Raw genomic sequence first — 11,064 nt, forward strand, 5'->3', positions numbered from 1 at the left:
AGAAAGAAAGAAAGAAAGAAAGAAAGAAAGAAAGAAAGAAAGAAAGAAAGAAAGGAAGGAAGGAAGGAAGGAAGGAAGGAAGGAAGGAAGGAAGGAAGGAAGGAAGGAAGGAAGGAAGGAAGAAAAGAAATTAAAGTTTCACCTGGAGGAAATTGGGCAAAGGAGACTTGAGATAGCTATGACATATTCTATAGTGGCACATAGAGATAATGCTTACAATAGTGATGGATTAATAAATCATTTGTTGTTAATTGTGTGTTTAAATAAAGCTGTATAGTTCTCTTAACATAAAAAAGAATCAATATTAGGGGTTGGTTTCTGAGGCAGAAGAGTGGTAAGGGCTAGGTAACTTGCCACACAGCCAGAAAACATCTGATGTCAGATTTGAACCCAGGACCTCCTATCTTCAGGCCAGACTCTATCCACTGAGCCACCTAGCTTCTCCCTCCCCACAGCATACTTTGAAAACAAAACAAACAAAACCCAAACCCTTAACTTCTGTTTTAGAACAGATACTAGGTAAAGTCTGAGACTATGTTTGAAATTGGGACCTCCTGTCTCCAGGCCCGACTATTCATTGAATCACCTAGCTGTCCCCTAACACATTTCCATCCCCCCAACACACTTTTAAGTTTCATCTGTTTAATTCTAAATATTTTCTTCACCTCTCTCTTAATTTTAGACAGTCAACAAAACAATAAATTGACCTTTTCCAATTTCCAAAGTATAAATGCTCACACTGAAAATTTAACCATTTTATTCTATCCAGGTAGTTAGAGTTGACTCTAGCTCACATCTAGATGGTACCTTCTACATTGCCAATAAGCAACAGAAAGATGGATGTATAGAGAGGGAGGTCCCAAAAATCAGTGGGAGGGGAAAAGGTAGATGCAGTAGTAGGGCTCCAAAGGCTAATTTTATCTGCTTTATAAATTTGTCTTTAGTATAATTACAGGATCAGAAGATTCAGTAGAAACGAATTTAGATTACAACTAATTTAACTCTGTCATTTTACAGATAACGAAACTGAGGTCGAGAATGATTCTGATTTGTTCACATAAATAACAAGGAGCAGAACCAGAATATTTACCTTGTTCAATGTTCTATACACTATAGGTGCTTATTAAATGTTTATTGACTATATGAACAGTATAGTTGTTTATTGGATCTTAAAATAATATTGTTCCCAACAATACCTGTTGATTTTTGCATCATATGTTGATTTTGATTTTAACTTTTTTTTTTAAGCCCTTGTACTTCGGTGTATTGTCTCATAGATGGAAGATTGGTGAGGGTGGGCAATGGGGGTCAAGTGACTTGCCCAGGGTCACACAGCTGGGAAGTGGCTGAGACCGGGTTTGAACCTAGGACCTCCTGTCTCTAGGCCTGACTCTCACTCCACTGAGCTACCCAGCTGCCCCTGTAGTTCGATTTTTAAAAAAATCAAGATAAGGATGGGGATGGGTCTATACCTGTAATTTTATTGGCATGGAAAATTCCCAGGTGAGGAAAATTTTTCTACCAATGCAGGTTGGCCTCATTTGATCCTTCCATCCCTGCTGATTTTTGTCCTTTTACCTTTTGTGGTTATACTCCTTGAGAAGGCCTTCTACTTTAAGTGCCTCCACTTTTCTCACTCCTTAACTCTCTACGATCTAGCTTCTAGTCTCATTATTGAACTGAAACTACTCTTTCTAAAGTTACAAATAACTTCTTAGCATATAAGAGTGCACAATATGTTTTGATTCTTTTTATTTATTTTAGTTTTGCTGTGATTTCACTTTACTCATTTGCTACTCTATTGATTTGATTTTCTTAGCTCTTCTTTTAAATAAGATTATCTAAGGGTTTACTAATTTTATTGGTCTATTTTTTTTTTTGGTATATATTATTTATTTATTTATTTATATTGGAAAAGTTTTATTATTGAAGGTGGAGCAGGATAGCTTGACAAAGTTTAGATGATTCCAATTTTGTTGGTAACATCCAACGTGTCATAGTCTGGAGCAAGTCGGACATAGGCCTTCTTCTCTCCATCAGGCGGGATCAGTGTGTTGACCTTGGCTACATCAATGTCATACAGCTTCTTTACTGCCTCTTTGATCTGATGCTTATTGGCTTTGACATCCACAATGAAGACAAGAGTGTTGTTGTCCTCAATCTTCTTCATGGCAGACTCAGTGGTCAGGGGAAACTTAATGATGGCATAGTGATCAAGCTTGTTTCTCCGAGGAGCACTTTTCTGGGGGTATTTGGGCTGCCTCCGAAGTCTTAGAGTCTTGGGTCGCTGGAAGGTGGGAGACGTTTGGATCTTCTTCTTTTTGTGGCTATGGACACCCTTCAACACTGCCTTCTTGGCCTTCAAGGCCTTGGACTTGGCTTCTGTCTTGGGGGTGGGACAACATCTTCCTTCCTGGGCTTCAGTGCCATCTTAGAGGAAAGGGCTGGTATATATTTTTAATAACAAATTTCCACATGAGTTTTCTGATTATATAATCCAAATTGTCTCCCTTCCTTCTTCCCTCTCCTTCCCAGAACTGGCAAGCAATTCAACCTAAGTTAAACATGCATTATCCCTCAAAACATGTTTTCATATAATTAATTTTTGTTAGTGAATAATCTTACAAAAGCAAAACCCCAAGACATATAACTAAATAAAAAAATGATAAATCATATGCTTCCATCTACATTCTTACTCTAACAGTCATTTCTCTGGAGGTGGATAGTATTCTCTCTCTTTTTTTTAATTTTTTTTAAACCCCTAACTTCTGTGTATTGGCTCCTAGGTTGAAGAGTGGTAAGGTGGGCAATGGGGGTCAAGTGACTTGCCCAGGGTCACACAGCTGGGAAATGTCTGAGGCCAGATTTGAACCTAGGACCTCCCATATCTGGGCCTGACTCTCAATCCACTGAGCTACCCAGCTGCCCCCTAAGGATAGCATTCTTTTTCATAAGTTCCTCAGAATTGTTCTGGATCATTGTATTGTTGTTAGCAGCAAAGTCTGTCACATTTGATTACTTCACAATATTGCTATTATTGTATACAATGTTCTCTTGGTTCTACTTATTTCACTTTGCATCAGTTCATGTAGGTCTTTCCAGATCTTTCTGAAATCATTCTGTTCATCATTCCTTTACAGCACAATAATATTATATCACCATCATATACCACAATTTGGTCACCTATTCCCCAATTGAGGGACATCCCTTTAGTTTCCAATCCTTTGCCACCACAAAGCGAGCAGATGCAAATATTTTTATACAAACAGGTCCTTTCCCATAAAAAATCTCTTTCTTAGAGGTATCACTAGATCAAAGAGTATGTCTTAAGATCTTTTTATCATCTCTGATAATCTTATAAGGACAGTTTAGTTGATAAGGAAATAACGGGACATAGGAGTTGTCTTTTAGCTCATGCTTCCAGCTCTGTCTCCAGGAGCATGGAGTTTATTACATGCTATTTTCACAGAAAGAACATAAAGAAAAACTTTACAGCTGGTAGAGGTTACAAATTATACAAAAGAAAATCCTTTGAGGCTTCAAAGTAAAGATAGAACAGGGTCCAAGGCTGAATTCTAGCTGCCTGGATATCAGCAAGCAAATTCTGAGAATCGTAACTATATTCTATAGATATCATAAATGAATTGAGTCTTGTATTTTTTATCGGGAGGACTGCACCTGGTTGGACAAAGTTTTGTCTAGCTCTGACCTTGGCTGACTTAGGAATATTCTAATAGTTTAGGGATCTTAATTTTCTTGTAGGGAAATTGTTAACCCAGTAACTGCTGATTTGTTTAAAGCTTTCCAATGGGACTTATAATGTTATTAAGAAAAGGTATGGATCTAAAAAGGAGTCAAAAGAGGAGGCTCAGATTTTTATCTATTCTCTTATTGGCTTCCCACATATTTCCCCCTTTTCTTTAAATTAAAATGATTTATTACACAGGAAAACTTTTAATAATGAAAGGAGTCATCAATTAGTTATAATTATCAGCTATAGCTGGATCTGATAGAATTTATAGATTTAACTGTTTATTTATGGCTCTCTACAGGTAATGTATCTTTTTAAAGTCCTTTGGGCATAATTCTTCTTGCCCTCCAGAATGGCTGGATTAGTTCACAATTCCACAAGCAATGCATTAGAGTCCCAATTTTGCCACATGCCCTTCACATTTATCAGTTTCCTTTACTGTCATATTGGCCAATCAGATAGGTGTGAGGTTACAAATCTCAGATTTGTTTTAATTGGCTTTTCTCTAATCAAGAGGGATTTAGAACATTTTTTCAAATAATTATTGATAGTTTTGATTTCTTTATCTGAAAACTGCCTATTCATAGCCTCTCATGATTTATCAATTGGGGAATTACTTGGGTTCTTACACATTTGATTTTGTTCTTTATATATTTGAGGAATGAGAACTTTATCAGAGAAATTTGTTATAAATTTTTCTTCCCAGCTTGTTGTTTCCCTTCTAATTCTGGTGGCATTGATTTTGTTTGTACAAAATCTTTTTAATTTAATATAATAAAAATTATTCCTTTTATATCTTGTAACATTCTCTATCTCTTGTTCGGCCATAAATTATTCCCTTCATAGATCTGACAGGTAAATTATTTTACAATTACTAATTTACTTATAATATCACTCTACATATTTAAATCATATACTCATTTTGACCTTATCTTGGTATAGGATGTAAGATATTGATGTAACCCTAATTTTTGCCATACTGTTTTCTAATCTGCCCAGCAGTTTTTGTCAAATAGTGAATTTTTATCTGAAAAGCTGGGGTCTTTGGGTTTATCAAACACTAAATTGCTGAGGTTATTTACTCCCAATCTTTTCCATTGTTTCACCTTTCTATTTCTTAGCCAGTACTAGATTGTTTTGATGACTACTGCTTTATAGTACAGTTTAAGATCTGGTACTGCTAGGTCACCATTCTTCATACTTTTTTTTATTAGTTCCCTTGATATTCTTGATCTTGTATTCTTCCAGATGAATTTTTAAAATTTTTTTTCTAGTTCTATAAAATAGTTTCTTGGTAGTTTGATTGTTATGGCATTGAATAAGTAAATTACTTTAGGTAGGGTTGTCATTTTTATTATATTAGTTTGGATTGCCCATTAATGTTTTTCCAATTTTTAGATTTAACTTTGTGTGAAAAGTATTTTGTAATTGTGTTCATGTAATTCCTATGTTTGTCATGGCAAATAGATTTCCAGGTATTTTATACCTGTCTAGAGTGATTTTAAATGGAGTTTCTCTTTCTAATTCTTGCTGCTGAGCTTTGTTGGAAATATATTGAAATGCTGATGATTTATGGTGGTTTATTTTTTTTCCTACAACTTTGCTAAAGTCATTAATTATTTTAGCTAGTTTTTAGCTGAATTTCTAGGATTCCCTAAGTATACCATCATATCATCTACAGAGAGTGATAGTTTAATTTCCTTACTGCCTACTTTAATTCCTTCAATTTCTTTTTCTTCATTGCTAAAGCTAGCATTTCTAGTACAATATTAAATAATAGTGGTGATAATGGGCATCCTTGCTTCATTTCTGAACTTATTTGGAAGGCATCTAATTTATCCCCATTGCAGATAATATTGCTGATGGTTAAAATAAATACTATGTATTATTTTAAGGACAGATTCTTTTATTCCTATGCTTTCTGGTGGTTTTTTTTTTATTATAGGAATAGGTATAGCATTTTGTCAAAGACTTTTTCTGCATCTATTAAAATAATCATATGATTTCTGGTAGTGTGATTATTGACATGGCCAATTATTCTGATAATTTTCCTAATATTAAACCAGTCTTACATTTGTGGTATAAATCCCACCTAGTCATAGTGAATAATTCTTATGATATACTGCTGTATCTTTGCTTGTATTTTATTTAAAATTTTGCATCAAAGTTCATTAGGGAAATTTGTCCGTAATTTTCTTTCTCTTTTTTTTGGTCTTTCTGGCTTATGTAACAGCAACACATTTGTGTCATAAAAAGAATTTGGTAGGGTTCTGGGTTAATATGGCGGCAGAGTAAAAAGCAGCTCTTAACCTCTCCTGACTGAAACATACAGGACTTCTCAAGGGGGCATAAAAACAAACCCAGTCGATCAGAGGGACCCCACAACACGGTGCAGCGTGGAAGGTATGTGGAATCGGGGAATTTCCATGCTATAAAGGGTTGAAACAGCTCTCACTAAATTGCGGGCTGAGCAAACCCCCCCCCCCCCACACACACACACACCACCAACAGCACTGAAGCCAGGTCAAAAGAAAAAGAGCAAGTTTGGGGCACCCATCGAGTCATTGACAGCTCCAGGGCCTGTTCCTGAGAGTGGCAAGATTTGGGACCCCAAAAAGCTGAGGAACGCACATGGACTCTGAGCGAGGACATGGAGCGCAGGTGCGGGTGGAGACGCAGGCGGAGGCGGACACAGGCGGGAGCAAAGGCTCTGAAACCCTGAGTGGGGAATCAGTGCAGATGAGTATACGACTGTGGAAGCAGTGCCCTGAGATTTGTAAAGGAACCTCCTGCAGAGGATCCAGCAAGAGGATCCACCAGGGGGCTTGACCTTGGAAAAAACCAGACCTCAGACCTCAGGAGCCAAAAGACCGCAGACAGACCCTGAGCGCAAGGATAAGGCTGAGAAGCTGCTGGGCTAACGATGGCTACCCAGAATCAGGAAGTCCAGAAGAGAGAGAGAGAAAGATTAACAACAAGAAGAAGAAATCTTTAACACTCGACAACTTTAACACAGAGAAAATCCAGATTACCGAGCAATCAGAAGAGGAGAAAAAACAAGCAATCACATCCGAACCCTCCCAAGATAATGAAAACTGGTCACAAGCTCTTGAAATGTTCAAAACTGAGATGATGAGAAAGTTGGAAAAGATTTGGTCAGAGAAATGGGAAGTAGCTCAAAAGGAAATCAGGCAAGAAAATAATAGTTTAAAAGGCAGAATTTCGCAATTGGAAAGTAAGGCAAGTCAACTGAAGACCAGAAATGACCAGATTGAAAAGGAAAACCAAAAGATTATAGCTGAAAACCGAAAGATTATAGCCGAAAACCAGTCCTTAAAGGCTAGAATCGAACAATTAGAAGCTAATGATATCTCAAGAAAACAAGAACAAATAAAACAAAGCCAAAAGACTGAAAAAATAGAAGGAAACATGAAATATCTCAATGAGAAAGCGACAGACCAAAAAAACCGGTCTAGAAGATACAATTTGAGAATCATTGGTCTCCCTGAAAAGGGAGAAATTAATAGAAATTTGGACTCCATATTAAAAGACATTATTCAGCAAAATTGCCCTGAAGTTCTACAACAAGAGGGCAATATAGACATTGAAAGGATCCATAGATCACCCTCTACACTTGATCCAGATAAGACAATGCCCAGGAATATAATAACCAAATTTAAGAGCTTCCAAGTAAAAGAAAAAATCTTATAAGAAGCCAAAAAGAGACAATTCAAATATCAAGGAGCACCAATCAGGATCACACAGGATCTGGCAGCCTCCATGCTAAAAGACCGCAAAGCTTGGAATATGATATTCAGAAAGGCAAGAGAGCTGGGCCTGCAACCACGGATCAACTACCCATCAAAATTGACTATATACTTCCAGGGGAAAGTATGGGCATTCAACAAAATTGAAGATTTCCAAGTATTTGCACAGAAAAGACCAGGGCTAAATGGAAAGTTTGATATCCAACCACAAAAATCGAGAGAAACATGAAAAGGTAAATAAGAAACAGAGGGGAAAGAAAGAAAACTCATAATTTTTCAAATTAGCCTTTTTAAGGGCCTCAGTAAGATCTAATTATCTGTATTCCTATGTGGAGAAATGTTATGTATAATTCTCTGTAGTGAACTCTATTCACTATTAAGTATTCACTATTATAGTGGTCAGAAGAATGATTTATGGGGAGAGGGTGGAGTGCTGAATGGTCTAAGATGATATGGGGGGTGGGAAAGAGGAGGGTGAATGGAGGGGGACACCAGGAGAAACTTGAGAGAATAAGAAAAATAGGATATTCTATTACACAAAAAGAGGGCATGGGATGGGAAGGGGACAAATACTATTATAAGAAGGAGAGGAAGAGAGCATCAAGAGGTAATTTTTAAACCTTACTCTCAGCGTAATCAACTAGGAGAGGGAAGAGTAGCTATACTATCCATTGGGATATAAAACTCTATCTAACCCTACTGAGAAAGTCAAAAGGGATAAACCAAGGGGAGCAGGGGAGTGGGGAGGTCAAAAAAGGGAGGGGAGAAGAAGGGGGAGGGAATTTATTAGGCCTTCAAAAACAAAAAGAGGGGAATAACAAGGGAGGGGGTAGAAAGGGAAGTCAATCAAGGGAGGGGATAAGGGATAGTGGTTTAATAGCAAACCACTGGTTTAAAAGGAAATAGTTTAAGAAGAAGGGGTAGGAATAGGGGAGAATACAAAAATGTCAGCGAATGCACAGCTGATAATTATAACTCTGAATGTGAATGGGATGAACTCTCACATAAAACGGAATCAAATAGCAGAGTGGATTAGAAACCAAAATCCAATCATATGTTGTCTACAAGAAACAGATATGAGGCGGGTAGACATACACAAGTTTAAGGTTCAGGGCTTGAACAAAATCTTTTGGGCGTCAAATGAGAAAAAGAAGTCAGGAGTGGCTATTGTGATTTCTGACAAAGCCAAAGTAAAAATAGATAGGATTAAAAAAGACAGGGAAGGTCATTACATCCTGATAAAAGGCAATACAAACAATGAGGAAATAAATCTGCTCAATATGTATGCACCAAGTGGCATAGCATCCAAATTCATAAAGGTGAAACTGGCAGAGCTCAAGAAGGAAATAGATAGTAAAACCATAATAGTGGGAGATCTAAATATTCCTCTTTCATATCTAGATAAATCAAACCGAAAAATAAATAAGAAAGAGGTAAGAGAGGTGAATGAAGTCCTAGAAAAATTAGATTTAATTGATATGTGGAGAGAAATAAATAGGGACAAAAAGGAATACACCTTCTTTTCAGCTGTAAATGGTACATTCACAAAGATTGACCATGTAATAGGGCATAGAATCATTGCAAACAAATGCAAAAGAACAGAAATAATAAATGTAACCTTCTCAGATCATAATGCAATAAAAATAATAATTAGTTAGGGCACCTGGACAGGAAAATCAAAAACCAATTGGAAATTAAATAATATGATTCTCCAAAACCAGCTAGTCAAAGAAGAAATCATAGAAACAATCAACAATTTCATTGAAGAGAATGACAATGATGAGACATCCTACCAAACTCTGTGGGATGCAGCCAAGGCAGTACTCAGGGGGAAATTTATATCCTTGAGTGCATATATTAACAAATTAAGGAGGGCAGAGATTAATGAATTGGGCATGCAACTCAAAAAATTAGAAAGCGAGGTTCCGGGTTAAGATGGCGGCAGAGTAAGAAGCAGCTCTTAACCTCTCCTGACCAAAACACACAAAACTCCTCAAGGGGACATAAAAACAAGTCCAGACGAACGGAAGAACCCCACAACAGGGCACAGCGTGGAAGGTACGTGGAATCGAGGCATTTCCATGCTATAAAGGGGTGAAACAGCTCTCACTAAATCGCGGGCTGAGCAACCACCCCACCCCCACTCCCTCCACACACAACATCTATAGTGCTGAAGCCAGCTAAAAAGAAATAGAGCAAGTTTGGGGCACCCATCGAGTCATTGGCAGCTCCGGGGCCTGTTCCTGAGAGCAGCAAAATTTAGGACCCCAATAAGCCAAAGAACTCACGCGAAATCTGAGCGTGGGAGCAGAGAGTGGACGCCGGACGCAGAGCGTGGGCTGAGAGCACAGGCACGGGTGGAGGCTTAGGTGGAGGCAGACACAGCCAGGAACTAAAGCTCTGAAAACCTGAGTGGAGAACCAGTGCAGACGGGTATACGACTGTGGAAGCAGTGCCCTGAGACTTGTAAAGGAACCTCCTGCAGAGGATCAAGCAAGGGGGTCCACAAGGGGGCTTGACCTTGGAAAAAACCAGAACTCAGACCTCAGGAGCCAATAGACCTCGGACAGACACTGAGCGTGAGGATAAACCTGAGAAGCTGCTGTGCTAATGATGGCTACCCAGACTCAGGAAGCTCAGAAGAGAAAGAATAACAATAAGAAAAAGAAGCCTTTAACACTCAACAACTTTTACACAGAGAAAATCCAGACAACCGAGCAAACAGAAGAGGAGAACAAACAAGCATCCAGACCCTCCTCAAATAAGGAAAACTCCTCACAAGCTATGGAAGAGTTCAAAACTGAGATTTTGAGGAAAATGGAAGAGATCTGGCAAGAAAATAACTGTTTAAAAGGTACAATCTTGCAATTGAACACCAGAAATGACCAGATTGAAAAGGAATACCAGAAGATTATGGCCAAAAACCAGAAGATTATGGCCGAAAACCGAAAGATAATAGCCGAAAATCAATCCCTAAAGGCTAGAATTGAGCAAGTAGAAGCTAATGATCTCTCAAGACAACAAGAACAAATAAAACAAAGTCAAAAGACTGAAAAAATAGAAGGAAACATGAAATATCTCAATGAGAGAGTGACAGACCAAGAAAACCGGTCTAGAAGAGACAATTTGAGAATAATTGGTCTTCCAGAAAAACCAGAAATTAATAGAAACCTGGACTCCGTACTAAAAGAAATTATTCAGCAAAATTGCCCTGAAGTCCTATAACAAGAGGGCAATATAGACATCGAAAGGATTCATAGAACACCCACTACATTCGATCCAGAGAAGAAAATGGTTAGAAATATTATTGCCAAATTCAAAAGCTTTCAAGCAAAAGAAAAAATCTTACAAGAAGCCAGAAAGAGACAATTCAAATATCAAGGAGCACCAATCAGGATCACACAGGATCTAGCAGCCTCCACGCTAAAAGATCGCAAGGCTTGGAATACAATATTCAGAAAGTAAGAGAGCTGGGTCTGCAACCACGGATCAACTACCCATCAAAATTGACTATATATTTCCAGGGGAAAGTATGGGCATTCAACA

General features: G+C 37.9%; 1 pseudogene; it reads right to left on the bottom strand.

Moving 5' to 3' along the window:
* Positions 1-1,957: 1,957 nt before the first annotated feature.
* Positions 1,958-2,430, bottom strand: LOC123255544 (annotated as a pseudogene).
* Positions 2,431-11,064: the final 8,634 nt, after the last annotated feature.

This window comes from Gracilinanus agilis, unplaced genomic scaffold (genome assembly GCF_016433145.1).
Source record: "Gracilinanus agilis isolate LMUSP501 unplaced genomic scaffold, AgileGrace unplaced_scaffold48314, whole genome shotgun sequence".
NCBI classification, from domain to species: Eukaryota; Metazoa; Chordata; class Mammalia; order Didelphimorphia; family Didelphidae; genus Gracilinanus; species Gracilinanus agilis.